The sequence below is a fragment of the Malus domestica genome, chromosome 05 (genome assembly GCF_042453785.1).
Source record: "Malus domestica chromosome 05, GDT2T_hap1".
In the NCBI taxonomy this organism is placed as follows: Eukaryota; Viridiplantae; Streptophyta; class Magnoliopsida; order Rosales; family Rosaceae; genus Malus; species Malus domestica.
The window spans coordinates 14,948,766-14,968,977 of record NC_091665.1 but is presented as its reverse complement, the minus strand read 5'-3'; positions in this window follow the sequence as shown (position 1 = coordinate 14,968,977).

Sequence of the window (20,212 nt, the reverse complement as noted above, 5' to 3'; positions counted from 1 at the left end):
TTAACCATACTTTGTACAAAAATTGGTATTTACGTTAGGACGTTATATATTTATGTAAATGGTTTTGTTTCTAGGTGAAATGCATCACAAGGATATTCAATGCCCGCGAAATGGGTTCTACCTGATGAATTTTCTATGTTACGCCTAGATTTGACTAACGTTTTTAAGAATTAGTGTATTAATAGAATTTATGAAATTTTCATAAATTCTATGGGATGCATGAATGCATATGTTGGCGTGATGCCATAAATATATTTACGATCACAAATATTATTATTCTATTATAGTGATTTACGAAATTTCCGTAGCATGATTATATTTATATTACTACTCATTATGCATGCTACACTAGTGTTAGTACTTATGCAGGTCATGGCCAGTCTTCACGTGTATGTTCACATTACACCGATACGCTCACTTTGGATCCATCATAGGTGCCAGTTCTATCCTAGACTGCTATAGGCAATTAGATGCGCATAATGCTAGTCTTCAGGTAATTGTAGTACTAGAACGTAAATCATTATTACACCCAGTCTTGTTCATGTCAGAATACCTTTGCATGGACTTGTGTGTCAGCATATGATGATGAGCACCCGATATTAGATGTTCGTTTATTTGAGACATGTTGATTACTAGATGTTATATGCAGAGTATTGTGATTTATCGTATTTTTGAAATATTGCTGTTACGGTAAGTATACTTGTTTTACGGCGATGGGTTATATGTTTTCGAAAAGAACTTTATTTTCAGGCTCACTCACCCTTGTTTTTTGTCTCTCTAGGTTTTAGTGGCATAGCTCTTGTGTCAATGAGCATTCTTGGCAAAAGTTGGTATTGGAGATCACTTCCGATGGTATATTTCTTATTCTAATTTTACTGTACTTTACTTATGCTTTGACATCACGTGTGAAATGGGTTCAATCTCGCTTACATGCACACTATTTTATTTAGTCGCTTTTAGGTTTTAATTTATTCACATTTTTCACATCACTACACTTTATGGCTTCATCACCTTTCAGGTGTCGACAACACAACTCGATTTGGAGTCCAGGTGGACCTTCAAGGTCGGGGTGTGTCACGTTGTTTGGAGGTAATTGACATTGTATTATAGGTTTGAATGTGATTTTGTTGTTTAGTTTTGCAAGTAATATGTTTAGCTTTTGCCTTATTGATATATTTTTTTGTTAATTTGTGTTCAGATTACAAGATATCAGTTAGTTGATTCTTGTTTTTTGAAATTTTCAGTTTGAATCTTACTATTTTGAAGAATCATAGGTAAGTTTTGATTTGTTCATCACACTGGCTATGTTAAATTTTCATAAATGGTAAATGTAGTATTATAATAGTTTTTGAAACATTGGTTATTGTAGTAATTTTTAGTTTTGAATTTGTTTGTGATTGTTTTGTTTTAGAAATAGTGTTAGTTTTTTAGTCGATTTTATATGTATATGGTTTCTGAAATAGTTATTGTTTTGTTTTACAAATATTGGATTTAGTTTTGCAACAGATTAATAAACAGTTGTGGTTGCGTGTTACATTTTGTTGTTGTTTATTGTTTTTTGCATATAATATTGTGTATTGATTTGCAATTGTTTTTTTTTTTTGTTCAATAGTTATGAAGAATGGTAAACTAGCTCAGTTTAGATATGGTGGTTTATCCATTGTTAGTTCTATTTAAATTTAATCAACTTCTACATTCGATCATATTTGTATTGATCCTTGTTTTGGATTTAAGGGTTTGAGATTTGGTTGTTTTGAGTTGCGATATGCTTTGAATGAAGATCATACTTGTCTCTTAGATTGTGATGTCGATGTTATGAATATGTTGATGGCTCTTGATGTTGTTGGAAAATCCATCGTAGAAATATTTGTTATGGATACATGTGATAGTTCTATAGTTCAGTTACCTACAGATAGTGTATATTCTTCTAGACGTACATCAAAATCTATGATTATTGTTAGTGAAAATGATCATTTAGGGAAATATGGCTCTTATGGTATCCATAATTATATGTTATGTGAATGGGATAGTTACATAGCATATGAGGGGCAAATTTTTAAGGGAGGTTGTGTTGATTTCTGAGATAAATTGAAGAAGTTTTATGTTGAATGTGATTTTGATTTGAAGTATTTGAAGAATGATAAGAATTGCATTAGTGTTGAGTGTTCTAGGAAGAAATTTGATGGTTGTCTTTGGTGTGCTTATGCATCCAAGTGTGATATTAATGACTTTTTTTTTTTTGTTATTTGGAAGTTGCATAATGTGCATACATGCAATGGTATGATTTGAAAGAAGAAAAACAAAGTTGTTGGCTATCAATTTGTTGCTTCTCTCATCAAGGATAAGGTTCAATAAATACTCTTATTAAGCCAAAGGAGATTATTTCAAAATTTAAAAAGCTTTTATGGATTAGATATTGATTATGCTACTGCATACTTTAGCAAAGAAAAGGCAGTTTTTCAATTAAATGGTGATGATGTCGATGCTTATATGTTCTTGTCTAGGTATGTTGAATCTGCCTGTTCATGCAATTCAAATATGTGTTTGAGCTTGAAGTTGTACTAGATACCAACTGGAATCAATTCATTGTTTGTTTGGACGATAGAATATGCTCTTGTGTGCAATGGCACCATAATTGTTTCTCATGTTCTCATGCATTGCAAGTGTTGCAACATGATAATTGTGATGTATTTAAGTATGTTGATAATTACTGGAAATCAAGCTTTTATTGGGAAATATATCAGTTTGTCATGCATCCATTTTTAGATTTGGATAAGCCGAACGTTGATACTATCATAAATGGTGTGAGATCTCCAATTACGAAAATTCCATCTGGAAGACTAAAGAAAAGTATATTAAATCTACTAGTGAAATAAGTGGGACTAAGAAGACTATCACTTGTAGCAGGTGTGGATGTTTGGGACATAACAATGTTTCATGTAAAGTTGTTATACAAAGCAGTTGATTTTTTGTTTTTGTTTTGAGAGATGGTAGTTATTGGTGATATGTAACATATTTTCATTTTGGAGATTTTTTTATTTTGTTTTCAATTGATGTTTTGGATTATGTAATTCTGGATTTAGAATTTTATTCGAGTGTTATATATGAATGCAATATTTGAGTATCTGCAGTTTTACGAAACAATGTTTTGAGTTTAATAAACAGTTAACATATAGATCTAACCATCAATAGCTAAGTTTATGCTTTGTGATAGGATTAAAAGCACACCACAAAGTAGCACACAAATGTCCTATTGATTTTCCTTATTAACACTAAGATTTGTCAATTGTAGCATATGAAAATAAGGATCTTTCCCGCAGAAGATTGTTTTATCTAACTACTTAAAATGTCACAAAAACTGGTTGCTGTCCCTACTGATCCGCCACAGAAAAATAATTATTAGACCGACTTACACTTATCTAAATTCTACGAAATTTTAAATGAAGACACTAGGCACACAGAGTTGATTTGCTATTTAAATTAAATTGAACAAAAATAGGACAGAAACAAATTTTAAGTAGTTCACAAATTAAGAAAAATGAGTTAGGGGAATTGCTATCTACCATCAAATAATCATGCAAACATGTTATGTTTCATTCAAATTCCTTTTATTTCTGGATGAAGATGCTCAAGTTGGCTCAATGTTAGAACTCAACCTATTACTCTTTCTTACGTAGTATGTTAAGAGAATGGTGTTTTCAACTTAACTTAGTCCCTAGCATGCAATCTAGAATGGCGTGTTCATAGATTTAACAAGTAGAAATCATTAAAAATGAAAAGAGTTTGAGTCATCACAAGGCATCGTAAGTACTGACGTTGTCTTACTTATCTTAGAAATTGGTTCACATGTTAATCGCAATTAACAAGTACTACTCTAGAACATATGTAGGTCCTCATTTGACAAGGGCAGGCACACACATATTCATAGCGTTAGAATCCTAGATATGCTTACTACGTATGCATCCATAGAAAACAAATAAAGAATTCATCAATGAGACAAGTAGTGAACCAATTTTCATCCATTCATAAAAGTAATTCAAACAAAATGTCATAACAAACTTGCAATCATATTTGGGGCTTCAAAACAGCCCATAACTACTAAAAATTTAGTTACAAATTATTATCAAATAAAACCAAAAGAAAGACATGAGTTTGAGAAGACAAAACCGAGAGAAGAGAATGCCAAGATTTCCTCCTTCCTTCCTTCCCCAACGTTGATGCCTTGCCTTTTCTTTTCTCCTTTCCGCTGCACCTGCAGCCTTCTTTTCTATTTTTTTTTCTAAATTATTTCTCCAAAAAACTCATCTTTTGCTGCTGCAACCTATAGCCTTTATGCCCATGCTTGCTGCCCCATTTCTGCTCCATAACTCACCCCACTAACAGCCATTTAGTGATGACAATAAGTGAGAGGAAATGGTAAAACAATTGTAACTCTTTGGGTAGCCTTTATGCCAATTACTCCCACTTAATCCTCATCTTTATTTTCATTTCCTCTGATATTTGAATAGGTATCAGCTGGCTTGTTCTTGGCTGCATCAGTTTTGACTGCTAGATTTATTGGGTTTATTGCTTTCATTGCAGTTACAAACTGCCCAGTCTCTTGTGAACCTTTCCGTGTTAAAACGGCCATAACTTCTTCTACAAAAATGATATTAACAATCCGCAAAATGCTCCAGAAAATAGACATCCGTAGATTTCCAAGCATATAAGGTTCATTCTCTAATTCATTTTGATCTGTTCACAACTTGATTCCAAAGTAAGCTGACCTGCACAGGCAGTTTTGGCGAATTTGTTACTTAAAATCCAACTTGTGCTATTTTTCTTTTCTTTGCTTGACAAATCCTAGAAAACACAAAAACAATGTAAATAGCTCAAAAATATAAGGAACTAACTAGAAAAGACAAATGAATTTGATGTAAAATATATATAAATATGAGCTTATCACTTTGTGGTTTCAATATCAGTTTACTAGTTTGTTTATGTAAGTATATGTGAGTTGTAGTAAAATTTTAAAATGAATGCAAGGCCTTTGTGGTAGGCAACTATGGTGGTTTTCGATCTTTGCTTTTTAGCTTAGAGAAAATAGAAAAAAAAACCATGGCTAGTTCATCAAACTTAGGTTGGCCAACAATTCGGTTGATACTTATGTGCAATGGCTTTAATTTTAAAATAAACTCACAATATTTAATAGGAGATTTATTCATTTTGATGAAACATATTTTCTAGTTTAATAAACAGTTGTTAATTTTTAATAAATAGTGTCTACAGTTTCAGAAATAGTTGCCTACAAATGCATAACTAGTGATACGTATTTTTAGAAATAGTCATGTTTATGGCTTTTGATGTTTCAACATCTTCTTAATGTTACGATATGCATAGATTAAACTTTAGATTATGAAATGAAACATATATGTACAGAGTTGTATCAAACATTTTTTACAATAATAATGTAATATATGTGAAACCACATTAAAACTAAACTTGAACAAAAAGTTATATATGTGAAACCACATTAAAACTAGACTTGTACTTTTAAGAAGTAAATGCACATCTGAATTACATATAATCCATATTATGAAATTTGATTCTAATGTCCAATGCTTATCAGTCTTTTAGATATTGATAAATGCTTCTTGTCCCTTTGTCCAGCTCAATTCATGGTTCATCAAATTGGTGACAATTTCTTTGCGTGCTTTTATAACTTGGTAATCTTTGAAACGTCCTTGAACTTTATGATTCTTTGAGAGTTGATCAATGAAGCTTATCATTTATAACCTGCAATCTTACCTGAATTCATAAATATATTCAAGTTGTAAATGAATATGCGGATTGAAGAATAATGAAGTTTGTTATAGATAGTTGTGTAGGCACTGGAATTTCAATGAAATAAATATCATCGACAAATTAAGGTTTTTGACATGTCAAGGCTTATGTGGCATATGTCACATGTCTCACAAATTATACGCATGGCATATGAGTCATCAAGAAACCGGACAAGTCATCAAGGGTGTCATGTTTTGACATTTGGCGTGATTAAATTAAAGATGAGATGTGAAAGATGAAGGAAATATTTGTGAAAACTGGTTCATTTAAGCAACATCTATGCATGCTATTAACAATTAAAAGGCGGAATCATGCTTGTATGCACTTAAAAACAAAACTTAACCCATGAAATTCAAAGCCTAGTAGTTATGGTGAACCAAGACTCAAATCGATTAAAACTCTTCAAATCGATTTTGAAATGAAACTTACTTTCAATTCTCCCTTTAGTGATTACTCACCTTTAGGGCTGAAACATAATGACAAAGCATGGAAACATGGAACACATCGTGCACTTTAGACAACTCTAGAGGCAACTCAAGCCTGTAAGCAACTTCACCGACTCGCTCGGTGATCTGATACGGTCCGATGTACCTAGGACTTAGCTTACCTTTCTTCCTAAACTGTACAACACATCTCCACAGTGATAACTTCAGAAACACCCAATCACCAATTTTATACACCCGGTCAGTGGCATGCTTGTCTGCTAAACTTTTCTGTTGACCCTGGGCCACTTTCAGGTTAGACTTAATTACCTGAACATTATGAGTAGTCTCATCCATAATCTTAGGGCCCACCAAAAGTCTTTCACCAACCTCTGACCAACATGAAGGTGTACGACAAGATTTGCCATAATGTGCCTCAAAATGTGACATACCGATGCTCGAATGGTAGCTATTATTATATGCAAACTCCATCAAATCTAACCGCTGATGCCAAGCATCGCCAAAATACAATACCGAAGATCTTAGCATATCCTCTAATGTCTGAATAGTTCTCTCAGATTGTCCATCTGTTTGGGGATCATATGCCGTACTATAGAGTAACCTCGAAACTAAAGCCTTCTGAAATGCCACCCAGAATTTAGAAGTGAATCTAGGATCCTGATCCAAGATAATACTAACTGGAACTCCATGATACTTAACAATCTTCGATATGAACAATTCGGTTAATCGGCTTAAAGAATATTTCTCCCTCACTGGAATAAAATGCGTTGACTTAGTAAGCTGATCAACTATCACCTAAATTCCATCATAACCATTTCGTGTATGCGGAAGCTTGTACACAAAGTCCATGGTAATGTTTTTCCATTTCCACTGTGGAACGGTAAGTGGCTGCATCAATCCAAATGGCTTTTTCCTTTCAGCTTTGACCTGCTGACAAATAGCACACCTACTCACATACTCAGCAATTTCTCTTTTCATACCTGGCCAATAATAAAATGGTCGAATGGTATGATACATTTTAGTACCTCCAGGATGCATTGCATAAGCTGAACTGTGCGCTTTATCCAAAATTTCTTTCTTTAATTCCATATTATTCGGCACGCACATTCTGTTTTCCTGCATAAGCATGCCGTCAGTCTCCCGAATTCTGAGATCTTTCTTTTTCCCTTGATTTCTTGCCTCAATTAACTCTTGGATTTCTTCATCATTCATTTAAGCCTCGAGCACTCGATGAATTAATATTGGCCAGACCTGAAAATTAGCAAGTAAGGCTTCCTCTTGTTATTCCACCCCTAACCTCACTCCAGTGGACCTCAAATCCACAAGAAGAGGAACATGACAAGCGTACAAAGCATTAATTCTCCCTTGAGGCTTCCTACTAAGTGCATGTGCCACCACATTTGCACGACCAGGGTGATACTCAATCGTGCAATCATAATCACTAAGCAATTCAATCCACCTTCATTGTCAAAGATTAAGATCCCTTTGAGTAAAAAGATATAGAAGACTTTTATGATCCGTAAAGATCTTACATTTTCACCATAAAAGTAATGTCTCCAAATCTTCAAAGCAAAGACGATAGCTGCTAACTCAAGATCATGAGTAGGATAATTCATCTCATGAGGCTTCAACTGTCGCGACGCATAAGCAATCACCCTACCATGCTGCATCAACACACATCCCAGACCATTCAAGGAAGCATCACTGTAGATCTCAAAATTACCACTATCATTAGGAAGCACCAAAACAGGTGCATTGATGCGAAATATATAAGCACACAAATTAAACTCACTTTTTATCAATTGTAGTAAAGAATGTAAGTAGGGATCGTTCTAGGCCGGGGATTAGGAGGGATCGCTAAATCACTTGAAAAATGACTCAAAAACATAAAAACAAAGTTTAAAACACCAAATTAGACTCAAAGAATGCAAAACTAAACTCTAAAACACTAAAACAAACCAAAAGACTCAAAACAGCACATAAACACTCAAAATTGCCTTAAAAACACAATCTGGGCAATTTTGAACACCAAACACAAATTTGGACGAAAATAGGTTATAACTTGACTCAAGACACTTAAAAACACAAACTAAATTGATGTCTAACTAATCTAAGACTTCAAAATAAAGGGGGATTTGGTTTTGACGAAATTGAAAACAAAACAAAAACTTTGTAAACTAAAATAGATTTTAAAACGAATTTGATTAAAGTGAATGGATGGGAAGCTAGCTAAAGGGTTCTTCTCCACACATGTCACACTTGCATACAAAACGATTTCCAATTGCCTTTCAATAAACCATGAATTCTCAACACCCCAAGTTAATTAGATACGCTTAAATTAACTTTCAGATTTTCCTTAAGTCAATGAATTGGATGGAAAAAGCGCATCGCAATCAAATTATTCCTCAAAAGTTCCCTACATGAAAGCGCATAATAGAGATACAATCAAAGATCATTACGTTCAATGAAAATCATAAGTATTGACGAGGCACTCGTAACAATGAAAGCGCATGAAACTTATGCCAAGAATTTACTTAACGTGATTGTGATTAACAACCTTTACTACTTGTGAATATAAGTTCATAACGATTAGGTGAGACTCCCTTATATCCTAGCATTAGATTTATGCATGAAAATTAAGTGTGCACTCTCAACCAACACACACAAATCAGTTTTAATTCATATAGATAAGCAAATTGAATTCACAACTTATGAAATGCAATTGAAAGTAATCAAATTATATAGCAAGCATAAACATGGTTTCGAATCCCCCTCTAGCCAAGGGGGGTTTAGTTCCTCATACGCATAAAGCGAAGATAAATAAATTTAGACATTGAAATCCAAAGAAAGAAAACACCTAGACACTCAAATTTGGACAGCAGGTGCATCCACGAACTTCTCCTTCTTCCTTGCTGCGGCACAAAGTTTGGGGACAGGTTTTGGGGTTATGAATGGTGTAGAATGGATGGGGGATAGTATGGTGGTGTTTTGGATGGATGGGTGGTGCGGCAAGGGGTGTTTTCTGGCAGGAATTATGGAAGAATGGTGATGAAAGCTGCGGTAGAGAGCAAGGATGAATTTCTAGTGTGATTTATGTATATGAGAGGTGGTAGTTCGGCCAAGGGGTGAATAAGAGTATATATAGGCACATAAAACCCTAGGGAAATCAGATATGGACTTGCAAAATCCAAATCCACAAAGAAAAAGGCTTAAACAATCAGAATCCTCAAGGGAAAAGGCCAAGAGGTGCGGCTGGATAGGGAATGAAGAATAAGGCTTCTAGAAAGCCTTGCAAGGCAAGGAAAAAGGGTTTCCTTGCTGAAATTGGTGCGGCACCTATGGAAAAATATTCTAGAACCTTTCTTTGTGTCCAAAAATGCTTAGGAAACCTTCAAAATCTCTGGAACTTAAGGCCATCTAGGTTTAGGAAAGATCAACCCAAAATAGGAAACTTTAGGCTTAACTTTCCTAATTCAAGTAGGAAACCTTGTTCGAGTAGGAATCCTCATTCTTCTAGGAATCCATCTTTGACTAGGAATCCATCCTTAACTATGACTCCTCCGATGATTAGGAATCCTTCTTCAATTAGGACTCCTTCATTCTCGTCCATTCCTTTCGTTCCAAGCACGTGATATCCATTCCAAGCTCAATCTTGCTCCAAAAGGCTCCAAATTGCATCGTTTTGCATACTTTGCCCTTAAAATCTAAAAACACATGAAACTAGCTTAAAAGACTAATTTAACTAAGAAAACACAACGTAAATGCACAAGAACAAGCTCACTAAGTCGCATAAATATGCTCCTATCATGCATGAGTGAAACAATATTTCAACTGCTGAAAACTCTGCTCACAGTTATCATCCCACTCAAACTTAACATCCTTCCTGGTTAACCTCGTCAATGGTAATGCAACAATTGAAAAATCCTTAACAAATCGTCTATAATAACCAGCTAAGCCAAGAAAACTTCATACCTCAGTGACGGTTCGTGGTTGCTCCCAATTCTCTACAGCTACCACTTTATGAGAATCCACCTGAATACCTTGAGCAGATATGACATGTCCTAAAAATGCCACTTGATCCAGCCAAAATTGGCATCTGCTAAATTTAGCGTACAACTGATGTTCCCTTAATCTCTTCAGCACCCAAGTAAGATGTCGAACATGCTCTGATTTAAACTTAGAGTATACCAGAATATCATTAATAAAGACAATAACAAACCTGTCCAAATATGGCTGGAATACTTGATTCATCAAATCCATAAAAGTTGCAGGTGCATTAGTTAACCCGAATGGCATCACAAGAAACTCATAATGACCATAACGAGTCCTGAAATTTGTCTTAAGAACATCTTCTCTTTTAATCTTCAATTGATAATAACCAGACCTCAAATCAATCTTAGAAAACACACAGGGGCTTCGAAGTTGATCAAATAAATCATCTATACGCGGCAATGGATAACGGTTTTTAATTGTTACCCAATTCAATTGCCTATAATCAATGCATAGCCTCAAAGTTCCGTCTTTCTTCCTCACAAATAACACCGGAGCTCCCTTGGGTGAAGTACTAGCCTGAATAAAACCTTTATCAACTAATTCCTGCAACTGAATCTTCAATTCCCTCAATTCAGCAAGAGCCATTTGATAAAGAGTTAAAGATATAGGATTTGTGCCTAGAAGTAAATCAATAGTGAACTCCATGAAGGGAAATCTATGAGATTTTCATATGGGATTTCTAATGACTAGCATGCATATACAATTCAAAATTTATATACGAAAGCAACGGAAGCATGTTATCAAATAATATCAAAGCTATAGTCATGCAAATCCCCTTCAAGGTTCATAGGTTTATATATAATGCATCAAATGTTTAAATGTTTTAGATATTTGTTTAAATGGCAATAGAAATAATGGTGGGTGTGAAAGGATTAAAACCCTTTCACACACACCACTTGTGCACTTGCATGCTTTATGTCAAACTACAAATCAACACACACATCACTCCATATCCTCTTCCAAAACCGGCCACCCCCTAGTGGGGGTACTTTTGGGGCCTTTTATGCAATTACATAAAGTTTTGATACTTTTGTGTATTTGCACTTTGGCTCAAAAGTTTACGTTTTTACGTTTAGGTCCAAAAACGCTAAAGGACAAATTGTTTTGCTCCTTTAATGAAGTTTTTGCATTGATTAAATTTTGGGTTCTAGTGTAATTACATGAAGTAGTGGACTTTTGTGTCTTTACAAAGTGACCCCAAAAGTTTTGCAATATAGCCCAAAAGTTGAGGTTAATTGCTTTATGGCCCAAAAGTTGTGGTTATTGCATATTGGCCCAAATTAGATAGAGAACAAAATTGTTTTGTCTCTTTAAATGAGAATTGGATTTTCATTTTGTTTAGCTCCATTTAAATCAATTTTATGGATACAAAAACCAAATGAAAAATGTTGCATTCAATTTAATTAGTTAAAGTGTTAATTAATTAAAGGATGATTATGAACCTAAGCCTAACATAATTGAGCTATGTGAAAGGCCGTTTCAAATTTGTTTGAACCATGGGAATGAGTAGATTAATTTTGGTTGTAATTTGATTTGATCAAATGTTGTAAAAGGGCATAAGCTCTTCTTTACTTTAAAGTAATTTGTTTTATGCAAATGTTGTAATGAGTATAAGCTCACCTTTACTTTGAAGTACTTCTTTCTTGCTTTATATGATATGCATGAAAATGAAGTAGTTGGGTACAACGCCCCTAAGACAACACGCCTTAATGTGATTAAACGCGTAACTAAAATCAATCACCATTCCTAGACCGAGATTCAACACAAGGCTCGTGTTGAATCTAAACAAAGGTTCATAGTCATCCTAAGGCCCTAAGGCAACTATATAGTCCATCAAATGAATGCAAAGTTTATGTTAGTAGTATCATATACTCTTGCTTTAAAACCCGTTTTATAAGCATAGTGGGAGTATTATATACAACTAAAAACAATCAAATGGACCAATAGTTGTAATAGGACCAAAATTGTTTTAATAGAGATTAAAATGTATGTTTATATGTGAAGAGACCTAAAACCCTCAACCAAACCCTTATTAAGTTGATAAGCGTGAGAGTGCTTAGAACACTCTTTCGTAGGCCTTCCACCGTGGTGGGATCCAATCGTTTATGACTTGTACACCGGCTTCACCCTATCATGGGGGAGTACAAAGTGCATGCTTATACTCAGGAGGAATCCAAAAACATATGATGCGGTTGGTGTAGGCAACGAGGATGGCCAATATCATATCATTGTGAGGCTATTCTTGAACCCCTTCACGAACTAAGCATGGTGGGAATGACTTAACTAAGTGCAATGGAGCCAATATCATATCATTGTGAGGTAACATTCTCTAGAGGCCAAATAAGATGGGTACTTGCATTAGTTGCAAATGAGTAAGTGTACTCTCTCATTATTATTAATGCTAGCCAAACATCGTATCATCGTGAGGTGGGCTTGGTAATAGTGAGCCTCCCATAACCTACTAGGAGTTTCATCCAAAACTCTCGAATTCCTTTGAGGGATATGGAATTTGCTAAAAATAGTAGGTGGTGCTATTTGATTTAAAGACCCGAATCAAATGGCTTAAAATCAGTCAATTTATATTCGTTATGTATTTGTTTACCAATATATTTGCAAACGCTATCCAACACTTGACAAATAAAAACCGAATGTTTTAGTTTCCGGACTTGGTACCACAATCCCAAAGAATGTCTTAAAAAGGATTGCATATGTACCTAAGTAGTCTCATCCTCACAATCTTCCTAATGATAATGTATCATTAGAAGAACATGTTAGATAAGTCTATCATGAAGAGGACAACACAAACAACCAATGCTTATTCCTTCGTTATATGAACAAAGGAACTTATGAAGATTAGCATAAAGAAAAGGACACTTTTAGTGTTATTAGTTCTTCACTTACAAATCGTTGTATGAAGAAATAATGAGTTGTTTTGAACAACCCTTATTCAATGCAAACACTTAGTGCTTGTTTCTTTGTTAAATGAACAAAGAACTTAAGAAGAAAGCACAAAGGCATGGACACTTAATGTGCCATGATTTTTCACTTACAAATTGTTGTATGAAGAAATGAGAGTTGCTTTGAACAACTCTTGAAAGTTTGTAATTATGTTTAGAACATAATGGTTGGTTGACAAAAATAGTGCATCAACATGGACTTATGATGATTTTGAATCATTGAGTGTTGAAGTGTTAGAACACTTCTAGAGACGGGAACTAGGCAAGGACTTCACCTTTGTGTCCCTATCCTAATCGTTCACTAAGTTTATTGTAAACTATGTAGTGTACAATAAACACATGCTCTCCAAAATGTTTGATGTGTATAACACAATTGAAATAAGTTTCAAGAGAGATAGTGGGAGTTTAGGGACCTTGACTATGGTAGTCAAAGGAGAAGTCAAATGAAGAAGATAAGAATTAACTCCAAGGGAACAAACTTTCTTTATGAAAGGATGGACATTGGAAGGGGTATTTGCAAGAAATGTCTTGTAAGTGTCAAGAACACACCTTTCGAAGGTGTTGTAAATTGTTCTTGAATAGTTCAAAACAGTTGGTTCTTCTACTTGAATGCTTGATTCCGTATTAGTAACTATGTTTTACAATCGTTGTAAAAGTGTGACTAATAAGAAGTAGAAGATTAATGAGAGAAGAGAAAGTACTTCACATTCGAAACGTGAATCAAATGTAGATCTCTGCGAAAGCAGATGGTACTTACTTTCCCAAATGAACTACCAAAGAAATTGGAAAAACATAGATTGTCTTTAAATTCCAATTTTAAGGAACTAAATTCCGTCACTATGTGAAATGGATGAATGTTTTGTTTGACAAAACATTGTTCTTTATTAATCAATGATTGGATTATAGTAATCTAATTGATTGTCTCTATAGTAGAGATGATATGGTAGTGTTAACTGTTTAGAATACAACGATGCTTAAAACCCAAAAGGTTGCAAGGTAGTGACTAATCCCAACTAAAGTTGTGATACCTCTAAAACATAAATTACGAGTTGGTCATAGATGGACGCTTTGGATCGTTAGATCCGGATCCAATACCTTCTTGTTAAAATTGTATAGAGGCGAAATGTTCGAATCTTTATTCTTTTGGAAAGAAGAAAGAATCACAAAGTTGTTGAGGTTAATTCACTTAGATGTTAGTGGCACTTGTTCACAACATAATACTACTCATGTTGGATGACATTCACCGAAGATCACCCTCGGTTGGACTATAGTTTATTTTAAATAAACACAAGTCCGAATACTTTGCAAAAGGTTTCAAAGAATTCAAGAAATATAAGTTGATGAGTAAGACATCTAAAGTATTTACCTCCTTAGATTTGATCCAAGGAAAGGTAACACTTTAGATGAGTTTCCTTGAAAGATATCAAGGAAAATAGCATCATAAGATAATGAATTTCTCCATTAAGAGAAGAACGAACTCGAATAAGATTTAGTTCGTTGGTTGTTATCTATTACCCATATATAGGATATATACTTCTAAGACAATATGATTGTCAATTAGAAGATCTTCCAAGATTTTCATGACTCCATAAGATGTAGTTGGAAAGAAAGACAAATCTTAAGCATGTTAAGATTTGGGGTTGTGAGCTTATAAGCAATATTTGTTTGATAATAATCTTGTGGGATATCCTTAAATTAACTTTTGGATATCGCTTCTATAAACCAACTAACAAATGTTGTTTTGTTGGGTAGTTCATTGTAATCATACAATGTGATTTGCCTAAAAGCAAATAAACGAGAGATAGAACTCAAAGAATGGGTTCTTTGAGAGACAAGAAAGTAATCAACAAATATAAACAACCTAGTTCCTATACCAAAAGCTCCAAGGTAGTCGATAAGGATTTATAAACCGTCTCAGTTGAATGGTTTGAACTTTATGACTATGTCATAGAGTTGCACCTCTTAATTCGAAAGAAATAAGAATGAAAATCCTTATGACTACATTGAGTGTATATATGATATATACTCAAGGAAATGGTAAAGTACCATTTAACCCGAAATAATGAAACCTTCATAAGCTAATTGGTAGCTTAAGGTGACTACAATCAAAGAGAATGGTTGACTTTGAAGGAACCATTTTTGACGTAGTCTTAGTTTCAATTAATTCGAAGATTGCTAGCTACAACTAAATGGTGATTCAATGTTTGGACATAATATAGGTTTCCGAAACCATTATTAAGATAGTCTTGATAATATATGTCTAAAACTATGAATCACAAGACATGTAAGTTGTAGAGATCCATCCATCATGGATCTTAGCAAGCTAGTGGGAGCTATAAGCGTCTTATGAGAGAAAGGTCAAATCGTTTGATTTCTCATAAAGATGTAAATGAATCTTTTGTTTACTAGGTTTACAAAAGATTAGTGGGAGTTAATCATATTCCTAAATTTGTATATATATATATATATATATATATATATATATATATATATATATAAATATATATGTGATATATATGAATGTATATATGATATATTAATTTTGGAAATGAAAAGAATACTTCTTCGTTAAAGTTATGACTTTAAACATTCTATGACGATAGAATGTATATGGGAGACATAGTCTATATACATGGGATAGAAATCTATAATGATAGATTTTTTAGGATATAATTGGATTATATCAATTCCTAATAATAGACAATGGATTCTAGGAAGTTTCTCATATGATGATAAACTTCAATCAGAAGAACAACTCTAGTGAGACTAGGAGGTAGCTCTTCTCAAAGGGAACGTACCCTTTGACTCCCAAAGAAATAATGCGTAAATAAGAATCCTTTATGCATACGCATAAAGGTGATTTATGTATTTCATATTGTATGAAAAACATTGATATGAGTTGTACCTAGAACGGTACAAGACGATATCAGTGCAAGCCCAGGATCAGAACCATGGCAACTGTCAAGTGAGTCCTTAGGTATTTAAGAAATACTAAAGGATAGATTCCTCAAAAAATGAGGAAGAATTAGAGTAACGTAATGGAAGCATAAATGTATTAGATTATGAATCTAATCCATCATTGGATGTTTCTTCATTATGAATGAAGAGATAAATGAATGTCTCTTTATTATGACTAAAGAGATTTTTGGATGGAAACATTAAAGTAATGACTGTAGTGTGTTCCATTATGAATGCAAAATATATTGCCATATAGAAGTTTACAACAATGTTGTTTGGATGGGAAAGTTCATTTATGAACTCTCTATTCGGTTCCAACCAGAAAGTGTATCTAGTGTACTGACACTATGACACTAATGGGGCGATAGCTCAAGCCAGGGAATCAAGGTCTCATCAAGGTCCGAACTCATATGAGAGACTGAACCACATGATTGAGAATCATGTATAATGGTGACGTCGTTATTCTCAAGGTTGCTTCTATGGATAACATATAGATATCCATTGCATAGGCCTACTATTTAGCCATTTATGAAATGACTACAGAAGAGGTATCATCACTGATGACTAAGCTTATTGGCTCTAGTGCAAGTGGGAGATTGTTGGAAATGTGCCCTAAAGCCAATCATATGATGATACTTTACGGACATTTCACATGTTAAACTAATCTAGTTTAAATATAAAGGGCAAATATTATCGTTTGAGTCGTCTCATATAAATGTTATATGCTTAAACGATAAAGTCCAAGGAATATGTGATTGGGAGAATGCAATCTAATGAAGTTAGATTCATGAGACCATTCTTTCGTTGACACATCCTAAATGTTCCTGATCATAGGATTGCCAATTGGGCATTGACAGTCCGTCAAGATCGGTACGTGCTATGTCTTCTCTCAGGGAGAGTGACTAGTCTCGAGTCATTGGTGTGTGTGACATCAAGACAAGTACGTAGGTGCTCAGTAGAGAATGAGTTCACTGAACGCGATCAACGAAGAGTTCTCATACTCATGTCACATGAGAACTCATGGTTAGGATAATGCAAAGTATTCCTTTGACCTGAGTCATCACAGTTGTCTTGTGGTTAAGTCCTTGATCTTTGATTATGTCAAAGTCACCCCATCGGGGTGTCCACGGCATCGTTGGGGTTAAGCCACTTAGTCATGGAGGCAAGTGAATGCGCAACAAGGGATCTCTAACCTTCAAACCGTTTGAGGGAGAATACTCTATGATATGATTTAGAATCTCTGGCCAGAGTATGAATGAGATTTAGGAATGCGTTCCAAATCATATTCAAAGTAATCATATATGCACAAGATTCACATTGGATAGTGGACATAAATAAACTATCAAACCAAACAATATGGTCAAGAGTATTGTATTAGAGAAGGACCGTATTGCATTTGTAATCCTAAACTGAATAGGTTCTTAACCTCTTCTGATTAGCTTGGGTAACCATGACATACGGCTAGGTGTCACTCATGGTTTGTGGAAGCCCTAAAAGTGTATTATCACTAAAGGGAGAATTGAAAGTAAGTTTCAATTCATAATCGATTTGAAAGAGTTTTGATCGCCCACTGCCTCGCTAAAAGGAACCTAATGGATCGTACACCGTATAAGGTGGAGATGGATGAAACAAACTAAATGAGTAAGAATAATTGAATAGTTTAATTATTTATGGCAAGGATTAATTAATATGTTAATTAATCAAACGAATAAGTTCGTTAAAGACCTCGGGATAGGTTTTGGACCTTAAGGCCCAATGGGCTTCGAACGTCAAGCCCATTGACTTAAGTTGTATGACAACTTAATGAATAATGATTCACTAAGACCCAAAAGCCCAAACAAACCCCCATGGCCGGCCATATAGAGAAAGGGTAGTGAACTTGCTTTAATTACAAGTTTGCCACTCAAATGAATAAAGGTATAAATATGACTTTATAGCCTTTTATTTATTAAGGGTTTGTTTTGGAGAAAATTGGTGAGAATTGTCTCTCCATTTCTCTCTAGAAAGGCCAGCCACCATGGAAGTTGTAGCTAGCCATCTATTCTTCCATGGTCACTCATTTATCATCCATGCTCTCCTTGGTGTAGATCCATCCAAATCCATGGATCTAAGATGCAAGGAATGAAGGCTCTATCTCTTGGGTGATTAGCCTTTGTTTAAATACAAAGAGGAATCTACAAAGGTATATATTTCAACTCACTTTGTTTTGAGTTGTTTATTGGTTCACCAATCTACTAGGCTTTGAATTTCTTGGTTAATGTTTTGTTTTTAAGTGCATGCTAGCATGATTCCGCCTTTAATTGTTAATTGCACGCTTATTGATGTTGCTTAAATGAACTTGTTTTCACAAAATAATCATTTAAGTACCTACAACGTTCTCTTTCTTCATAGTCTTCTCGGCAGTTACTAACATGTTTAGTAACTCAGAGAGAGTACTATCCATCTTATTCATATTATAGTTCATTACGAACTGCGAGAATGAATCAGAAAGAGAAGCCAATATGAAGTCCTTGGCCAATTTCCCATCAAGTGGAGTACCTAGGTTCTCCAATTGTTCAATGAATCCTATCATCTTCAGTACATGTTGATGTACTGGAGCCCCCTTGACCATCTTGGTCTTCACAAGTTCACAGACAGTGCTAAAGCGACGGTTGTGCGCCCCTTCACCATATAACTCCGTAAGATAAAGTATTATGGAAGATGCACTGTCCATGCCCTCGTGCTGTCTCTGTAGTTCCCCATTCATGGAAGCCAACAGATAGCACTTGGCTTGTGTGTCATCCTCAACGTGCTTGTCATACTTAGCACGTTCATCCTCAGTGGCCTCAGGGCCGAGAGGTATGTGAGGTGGAGCCTTGTCTAGTACGTAAACAATCTTCTCCAATGTTAGGAGAATCTTGACATTACGATACCATGATGGGAAATTGTGCCTCTCTAGGCAATGTTTGTCGAGTATTTTCGCGAGTGTGCTTCCAACCATATCTAAATACATAAACAATAAAATAATTAGTTTGATTGTTGATTAAGTCAAACGATTCGGGTCTTTAAACCGAATGACACCACCCACCATTTTTGGCAAATTCCATATCCCTCAAGATGGAATCCGGGAGATTTCAAAGAAAGCTCCTAGCGGGTTATGGGAGGCTCACTATCACCAAGCCCACCTCACGATGATACGATGTCGGCTAGCAAAAATAATAATGAGAGGGTACACTTACCCATTCACAACAACCTCTTGTGATTACCCATCTTTTTGTCCTCTAGAAAACAATGCCTCACGATGATACGATGTTGGCACCATTTCTCTTAGTCAAGTTCTTTCCCACCATGCCAGTTTATATAGGGGTTCAAGTATGACCTCACGATGATACGATGTTGGCCACACTCGTTGCCTACCTTAACCTCATCAAATGTTTTAAATAAACTCCTCCTGAGTATAAGCATGCACTTTGCACTCCCCCATGATAGGGTGAAGGCGGTGTACAAGTCATAAACGATTGGAGCCTACCACGGTGGAAGGCCACGAAAAAGTGTTCAAAGCACTCTTACGCTTTCAACTTAATATTGTATGATGGTTGAGGGATTTTAAGGTCTCATCAATTTTATTTATTTAATCACATTCAAATAAATTGTCCTATTATAACTATTAGTCCAAAGTTAATGAAATTAGTAGCATATGGTATCCCCACTATTTGTTTTCATATTGGAGATATATATAACTACTAATTGTATTCATTATAGTTTAGTAGCGTATGATACTCCCACGATTTGTTTTGAGAAAAACAAATCATTATCAAAAACGAATTTTTCAAATATTGGAAGTAACTACTACTACTTATGAGTTTTGCATTCTTTTGAATTTGGACTTTATAGTTATCTTAGGTTCTTGGATGACCATGGACTTATTAGGTTATTGCAACAACGAGCCAACATTGTTGAATAAGAACTCGGGGAGGTTGTGTCAATTTAATTACGTGC